The sequence below is a fragment of the Pinus tabuliformis genome, chromosome 6, assembly GCF_031772625.1.
Source record: "Pinus tabuliformis cultivar Carrire ecotype Pingquan chromosome 6, CPIR1, whole genome shotgun sequence".
NCBI classification, from domain to species: domain Eukaryota; kingdom Viridiplantae; phylum Streptophyta; class Pinopsida; order Pinales; family Pinaceae; genus Pinus; species Pinus tabuliformis.
In genome coordinates, this window is record NC_142292.1 from 1,520,881,522 (window position 1) to 1,520,891,017 (window position 9,496).

The 9,496-nt window shown below is 35.0% G+C and overlaps 1 pseudogene; it reads left to right on the top strand.

Moving 5' to 3' along the window:
* The first annotated feature begins 110 nt into the window (after positions 1–110).
* On the top strand, positions 111–1,766 carry LOC149264482 (phospholipase A1-Igamma1, chloroplastic pseudogene; annotated as a pseudogene).
* The last annotated feature ends 7,730 nt before the right edge of the window (positions 1,767–9,496 follow it).

The following is a 9,496-nucleotide window of genomic DNA, read 5'->3' on the forward strand; positions in this document are numbered from 1 at the left end:
GACATACACGCAAATCTCGTGTTTAGAAATCAACGTCCCAACGCGGCGATGTGTAGAATAAATCAGCTGGTTCCTCAACCCTGTCTTCCCATTCCATTCCATTCCTTGGTTTTCTTTTCTGCTGCTGCCCCTCTTCAAACATCTGTTCTTCGGTTGCAACCATGAATTCCCCGGCATTGCTTACAACCTCTTTCCTTGCGGCTTTACCTTCCGCTTCCGGGATTTCTAAGGTTTCGAATCTTGGAATGTTACGCTGCCATACCCAGCTTTATCCATCGCACTCCGCGGACACCCTGCATACGCTAGTTTTGCGTGATCAGCATCCAGTTAATCGTTTCAGGAAGCAGACTCGTTGTCGTCGCGACCCGACAGCCATCAAAAGAAGGGCGCTGCCCATCAGAAGTGGGGCAGTTGAGTCCCTGACAACCACGCTGGACGCACCACACATCGAAGAGAGAAACGAGACAAAGATCTCTAAGGCGTCGACGCCCAAGAGAGAACTGGCAGACATATGGGGGGAGATCCAGGGGGCCAAAAACTGGGAAGGACTGCTTGATCCCATGGACGGCATATTGCGAAAGGAAATCATCAGGTATGGAGAGTTCGCCCAGGCTTGTTACGAAGCTTTCGACTTCGACCCCTTCTCCAAATACTGTGGTAGCTGCAAGTATCATTTCAGGCAGCTCTTCCATGGCGTTGGGATGTCCGATTACGGCTACGAAGTGACCAAGTATCTCTATGCCACTTCCAACATCAATCTCCCTGGGGTTTTCCAGAAGCCTCAAGTGCAGAAGACGTGGAGTATTCACGCCAACTGGATGGGCTTCATAGCCGTGGCCACGGACGAGGACGAGATCAAAAGGCTCGGGCGGCGAGATATCGTATTCGCGTGGAGAGGAACAGTGACGAATCTGGAGTGGATCGCGGACCTCATGGATTATCTGAGACCCGCGGAATTGAACAACGTGCATCCCCATCCTGACGTGAAGGTGGAGGCGGGATTCCTGAATCTGTATACGGCCAGGGAACACGACTGCCGGTTTTGTAAAAGCAGCGCACGGGATCAAGTCCTCTCGGAGTTGAGGCGTCTGCTGCAGAAATACAGGGGCGAGAAGTTGAGCATAACGATCACGGGCCACAGCCTGGGGAGCGCGCTCGCGATGCTTAGCGCATACGATATCGCAGAGTTGGGGTTGAACCGCTCGGGGAACGGCGATCAGGTGGAGTCGATTCCGACAACGGTGTTCTCGTTCGCAGGGCCGAGGGTGGGCAACGCAGCATTCAAGGATCGATGCGAGGAGCTGGGACTCAAGTTTCTGAGAGTGGTGAATGTACACGACAGTGTGCCGAAGGTCCCCGGGATTCTGTTCAACGAAAAGTTGCAGATGATGAAGCGGTGGATCCATAAGCTTCCGTGGAGTTACTGTCACGCTGGGGTGGAGCTGGCTCTTGATCACATGCATTCTCCGTTCCTGAAGCCCACGAATGATCCGTCGTGCTTTCATAATCTGGAGGCTTATCTCCACCTGCTGGACGGATACCATGGGCGAGGGCAGCGCTTCTATCTGTCTTCTCGCCGCGATCCGGCTCTGGTGAATAAGGCGTGCGATTTCCTGAAGGACGACTACCTAGTTCCTCCCTTCTGGAAACAAGACTCTAACAAAGGATTGATCAAGAACTCCGAGGGTCGGTGGGTTCAGCCCGAAAGAAGCAGAATCATCGAAGAGTCGCATACAGATCACCACGAGTCACTCGATCACCATTAATATTGGTCATCGGGCATCTGCAGTGTAGTGTCGCAGAGTTTATTTAGCTTTCAAACCACTTCAAAGCCTTATTAAGCGAAAAAGCCACCATGATTCGGTAATCGCAAATACAGTTACTTACTATTGATTCTGGCTCCTTTATTGTTGAATTAAAAAAAAAAAAAAAGGGTTTTCTAACGCAGAAACTGATCTCTCTCTCGAATCTGACTTTGTATTGTCAAGTTCCAAAGGGAAGGGAATTGTGTAAATAGGAAAGTAGGAAGGATAAATCCGTCATCAAGTCAGCGAGATAAACTAAACAACCATATAATGAGAACCCTGTGCTGTAAGTGTTATAATGATTTGGAAGTATATTATATCAAAATAGAGATTTTGATGTTTGAAAATAAATAAAATGAAAATATTAGTCAACAAATTTCAAAATGCTTAATAGGTTAAGACCTTAGGTATATATCCCATAATAGAATTTTATTAAGGGAAACCATATGGGGAACAATTGGAAAAACATTTCTCAAGCCCTAGAACCTAGAAATCTATTGATTGGATATATTGAACACAGTCGTAAGTCGATAGCAATACTGGAACTCTTTTGCAACTACGTAAGCATCACATCATGAACGCTTCAAAACAAAATATAACGAGGATATTTGCTATTCATAGATGTTGAAGTTTTCGGAACAAAGTTGGGTGGACCAAACTGGAAAACTTGAAAAAGAGATAGTCCTTATTGATGAGACCAATCAACTTATTACTGTAGGATGTTAATGACACATATTGTATATTAAATTTATTATTGTATAATGTTCATAATATATATCGTATATTAGTGATGAGAATGTTTATTTATTTTTTAAAATTAAAACATCAAACTATTTTTATATAAGTTAATTTTTATATTCTTGGTGCAAGTATAATTAAAATAGTATAGTTTTATAGAAAATTGTTTCTTCAGGAGGTGAAGTATTAAGTATTATTAAAGAAAGATAATCTTATCAAGGTTACCACAAACTTAAAAAATTTTGGCTGCATTCTTTCATAAATATGTTTTATAATAATTTAGTCATATTTTCCAACAATATAAAGCATAAATCTGAGTCTCTATGTTTTCAAAAGATTTTGTAAATAGACTCATCACAAAATAATTGTATGAATGGGAACATTATGTTGGTAAAGATAACAATACCATATATTCCAATGTAGATTCCACTATATAACTTGAATATATGGATCGCACAAGAAAATGAGATATACACACATTTTGATTAAGATATTTAACAATAAAACAATTGTCTTCATTATGAAACAAAGGAACCATAAAATCCAAGTTCATTCATGAAAATTTGATTGGATTGTAACAAGTAAAAAAAGTTTTCCAAAATTGTCTTCCATTGTTTGGAAATAGGTTTAAATTTTATTAGAAGTGATAAAAAGGAGGTAAAGAAAAAAATTCAAAATTTCAAAGGCAAAAAAGTAAAGATAATTAGATTCATATTAAACTTTCTAGTAAAAAAAAATGGTCCAAAATCAATAAAATCATTTTTAACTGTGTTTAATAGAATTATGACTAATATAGCCATAAAATTATCAATAAGAATATATATGAAAGATTATTTATGTTTTTAAGTTAAATTTATAGAAATAGCATTATATATTATTATTTAAATTTAATATTAATAATGTATTATTTAAAATTAATATATTCACTACTAATTATCGTATTTTAACTAAACAATATACTATAGCATATATATTCCTATTAACTAAAATATAAAAAATATAATACGCTTATTATTTAAATTTATTAATTTATTTAATATTAATGTAAACTATATTCATTTAGATTAATATAAATTTATAGTTTTATATTAGTTATTAATATTTAAATCAATTAAAAATTTAAATTATAATATCTATATTTATATTAATAAATCGTATATTAATATTAATGTAAACCAAATAATGATATGATATACTTAGCCTTTAAATTTATTAATTTAAATCATACTAATTTAATTTAAACTATATAATAATATAATACTCCATATATTATAAAAATTATCAATTTCCTATTAATATAAATTTATTATATTTACTATTTAAAACGAATATTAAACTAGTGAAAGCATATCCAACATAGTGTTCAGAGTAAGCTATAAGTATTGGTATAATAATGAGGATAGTAGTATGGTTCCCTATAACTGTCATCAATGAGACTCTAACACATCTCTTGTAGTAATTGGACTCAGTATAGTAATGAATATGGGTTTGCTGATACTAATGGCATATGATACACAAGTAATGGAATACTCGTATTCATAGTCAACACGCTTGCTTGTAAGCTTCTATGTATAACTTAACACTAATAAAAGGACACGTTCCTGTATCTAACATAAGCTCGTGATGCTTACTTATATGTATTACTCATCTAACTTGGATAGGTAGTACTAAACCCATATAGTGTAAAGAGTTAGATTAGGCTTGTACAATGAGCTGTATATCTCTAGTACTGGTATATCCCTATGAATCCCATGCCGAGCTAACTAAGAGCTCATATATTAATATATCCTACTCTATTATAAGAGTTATTAATGTATTACAATGTATTATTAATATGAATGAGAATTAAAATATTAATTATGACATTGACATTTATATTTTTACAAAGGATTTTTCGGCGAAGATCACATGAGACATCATTTGTCGACGCGTTTCGAACCGTCCAGTGTGGTTCATCGTCAGGACAAGTTGAAGAAACAGATCCAGCTTAGCAGGTTAAATAGACAGAGCAAAGCCTCCAACCGCTAAAAAGATAACAGCTACTTTTGACTAGGTCCAGGGATCAAAAACCCTATTATTAACCTGGGGGCTAGACCATTAAATAAAATAATAATATGATAAAAATATTAATAAATAATCAAAATAATAAAAATAATTTGCTTTTTAATTATTAAAATTTTAATTATTCATTAATATTGGTATTTAACTATTATCATAACATTATTTTTAAGGGACTGGTCAATTTTTATTTATTTATTAATTAATTAATTAATTTATTATTTATTATTTATTTATTTATTTATTTATTTTTCCTAAGATATAATTTTTATTATTTATCTTTAACTAACTATTATTAGGAATTATTTTTAGGTACTAATCGTACATAACTGTTTAATTATTTTTATTATTTTGATTATTTATTAATATTTTTATCATATTATTATTTTATTTAATGGTCTAGCCCCCCAGGTTAATAATAGGGTTTTTGATCCCTGGACCTAGTCAAAAGTAGCTGTTATCTTTTTAGCCGTTGGAGGCTTTGCTCTGTCTATTTAACCTGCTAAGCTGGATCTGTTTCTTCAACTTGTCCTGACGATGAACCACACTGGATGGTTCGAAACGCGTCGACAAATGATGTCTCATGTGATCTTCGCCGAAAAATCCTTTGTAAACTTGATATGGATCACAGAAGCCTAAACCCTTCTATTGACATTTATATTATTGATATTTTTTTATTAATAATATAAAAAATATATTGTAAAATAAAATTAGAATTTTTAATTAAAAATATAGAATAACAATATATTCCATATTAAAATTATTATATATTATAGGTTGTAAAACTAAATATAATAATAGTTTTAATTATAAAGTCTAAAGTTTAAATATAATAATAATATTTTAAATTAAAGTTATTATTATATATTAAAATTATACTATGATGATGGTGGTGGTGGTGGTGGTTAACATCTACTGAGATCAAATTTTGGTCTATCGGACTTAAAGAAACAAATTATTTAGTTTTACTTAGGATTTTATTCCTATGCTTAAAAAGCTTGGAGAGAAGTCTCCCGAGCTCACTATAATTCTGACAACGTAAAAGGCTAGGAAGGTCAGTATTGCAACAAAAATTTTGAAACTGATATCTAATGTGGTTGTACGTGGGGCACTCTAAGAGGAAGTGATTTTCATCCTGGATGTTCGTATTCTCACAGAGATGGCAGAACCTTTCCATCCATGGTGTTTTACAAGAAAGTCGTTCGAGGAAGTCGTTCGAGAATTCATTCGAGGAAGTCATTCGGAAAAGTCATTCGGGAAACTCATTCAGGAAAATCGTTCGGGTGACCCGGGCGAGGTCGTGTGGCGACCCGGGTGAGGTCGTTCGGGCGACTCGGGTGAAGTCGTGTGGCAACCCGGGTGAGGTCGTTCGGGGGAACCAGGTGAAGTCATGTGGTGACTTGGGTGAACGAGCTTGGGTGAATGGGTGGATGTGCGGACGGGCGGCCAGGCGAGGGCGCGCCGTGCACGCAGAAACAAAGAATCATGCGGATGGGCAAACGGGTGAGGGCGCATCGTGCACGACGAAATGGTGGAAACGGTGAAGTGTTGAGATTGTGAATGAAGGTGTGACTCGTAAGGAGGCGCCCATGTGTGGCAACTTGGTTATGACGAGGCGCACCCAACTTGGGCAAACAACACGATCATGCGACGAGGTGAACAAAGAGTTGGTGAGTCGTGCGGCGACTGTGCGGAGGTCCTAAAATGACCTAATTATATAATGTTTCAGTAGAACGAAATTGTATGACGTGACACGTGTCACTGTTTCGACCTCCAGATCTGAACAATATAGACAGAAAAATAAAATTTGTCCTCTTTTTGTAACTTTTGATTGTTGCTCAGAGAGAAAGTTATAACAATTTTCCCAAGGTCACCTCTTTAGAATGTAATTCGGGAGTCTGGAAAAACCCTAACTTCCTCAGATCATATATTCTAAAATATAGAGAGACAAGCTCTAAAATTCAGACCCGAGGTTCACACCACTTTCTTCTCAAATGGATTTATTGTTTAGCTTCTGAAACTTTGTAGTGAACAGGTTATAGCGAAACTTCCACGATGACCTGTTTTAGATGAGATTATGGAGCTTGCAAAAACCCTAACTTCCTCAGATCATATCTCAGAAAATATAGCGAGGCAAGATCTGAAATTCGGACTAGAGGTTCAACAAGATTTCGTCTCAAATGTTTTTTTGGGTTAGCTTTTGAAACATCGCAGAAACAAAGTTATAGCGAAAATTCCACGATGACCTGTTTGGAGCAGCGAAACCCTAGAATCCAAAGCTCTGATACCAAATGTTATGAAACCAACTCACAAAAAGATAGGGAAGACAGATAAACGCCTTCAAAATAAGCCTCTTTGAGGGGGAAACCTCCTTTACATTACACAAATGAACAATTCTTGGATGATACAAATGACAAGACCTCCTTTCTATATATATGAGTCTAAGGGGTCATAATATAATTAGAGCCGACATAACAATAATAATGTAAGGGCACAATAATAACAATAGTGGGCTTCTGTGGGGCACAATAATAACAATATGGGGACTACATGGGCACAACAATATAATAAGGGGGTTGTACTAATAACACTAAGGGGCTACCCTAGTATTATAGGGACCTAAAAAATTCCTACAGTGCCCAACAACTGCAAATCACCCAAAAAAAAAATAAAATAGACCTATCAAAACTAAACAAAAATAACTAACAACTCAAAAAAAAGGAAAAACGAAATACCTAACTCAACAATAAAAACTTCACAACAAGATCACAACAACAATTCAAAAGAATTGTAACTGGGAGGTCAGGTTTATGCTATGGGGTCAGGTTCACAAGAGGATGACGCATCAGACAAAATTCCTCTGGCACCCAACACCTGTAAATCAACGAAAAAAATCAGACCTATCACAACTCAACAAAAACAATTAACAACTTAAAAAGAACAAAAATGAATTATCTAACTCAACAATAACGAATTCCCAATAGGGACACAACAACAATTCGAAAGAACTGTAACTCACAACATGACCACAACAACAATTCGAAAGAATTGTATATAGTGCAAAAGGTTTGCCAGGGACTCATGACCCACATATATTATATATAAACACTTTTTTCGCTAAAAAGGTTGTTGGACCAAAAAATTATTTTCGGTCGAATTTTTTTTGTCGACGCAAAACACAAGTCTCTATATCCCCCCTCAAGCCAAAAATTTGTTGCACGATATTTGAGGTTGTCGTTAACTTAAAAGGCCAAATTTCCAGCCGCAAGTTAGATTTAACCATTCGACTGAAGAAAATAATAGTTCAGCTGAAAAAGTCAATTATCTCAGCTAAAAAAATGAAATAGTTCGGCTAAAATTATGCAATCAAGAATTTTTCGCAAGAAATTCACACAAAAGTGTAGCCCAACTTCACATTTTCACCCAAAATCCATCCAAAAAATAGCAATATCATCATATATAATTATTTTGCATAACAAAATCATTGACAGTTTTAAATGTACATATATGACTACCAAGTCAACACCTATCACGAATTTCATTGTTCCAAGGTAAATTCACAACATCCATAAAAATTGTAATATCATCGTACATACTGATTCCCCATAAAAAAATGACAAAATTCAACACATATATAAATTAACAAGATAAGTCCAATAATATCGTCATCTTCTTTAATCAAATCAACTAAAATTCAAATGTGTGATTACCATATCAAAATATTTCATGAATATCATAATTCTAAGGTAAATTCACAACATACATCTAAATATAGTAATATCATCATACATAATAATTCTCCATCAAAATAATGTTGATAATTCTCAATATATACACAAAATAACAAGATAATAATGATAATATCATCATCATATTTATTCAAATCAACTAAAATTCAATGTATGATTACCAAATCAAAATGTTTCATAGATATCATTATTCTAAGGTAAATTCACAACATCCATCTAAAAACAGGAATCTCATCACACATAATAATTCTTCATAAATAAATGTTGACAATTTTCAACGTATTCATTAATGTTGACAATTTTCAACGTATTCATAAGGGAAAATATAGTATAGATAGTATATATCATCATATTTATTCAAATAAACTAAAATTCAAATGTATTATTACCATATTAATACATCCCAAATAAATATAAAAAACAATGCATGGCTAGCTAGCACCACCAAGATCATAGTCAAGATCATCCTCATGATCATTTGCCATGATCATCATCGTGACCATCGTGATAAATCTCATCCACTTCATCATCATCATCTCCTATTATATTATGTATGTTCAGCATAGTCTGGATCATCATCTCTACGGTCATCACCTATAGAATTTTGGAAAAAAAAATAATATTACATGTCAGTATTAATTTCATAGCACAATTCATATTTTTGTTACATTGCTAGCCATAAAATGAGGTAGGATATAATAACATCCAATAGTACTAAAAAAAATTGAAAATATGGTTTAAGATAGATTGGAAATCCAAATAAGATTACACTTATAATTCACATTAAGTAGTAGAAGACTTTTTCAATGCATATGAAGTCGATACCCAAGTGTTCTTCATAATATATTGTGACACTACTATAAAAAAAAATTAGGGGTCGTATTTGAAGAGATATGAATCCCCCTCATAGGAACTTTGGGGGAATTAAGATCCCCCCTTGTAGATTCTTTTGGGGGAATTAGGAGCCCCCCTTGTAGAAACTTAGGAGGGGGGTTTAGAACCCCCTTGTAACAACTTTTGGGTGCATTAGAAGCCCCCTTTGTAGCAACTTACAAGGGGGGTCTCAAAGTGACTTTTGGGGGTGACTTGAAATCCCCTCTAAAAGTGACTTTGGTGGGGGTGGCAAGGAGGGGGGGGGGTTTAAAA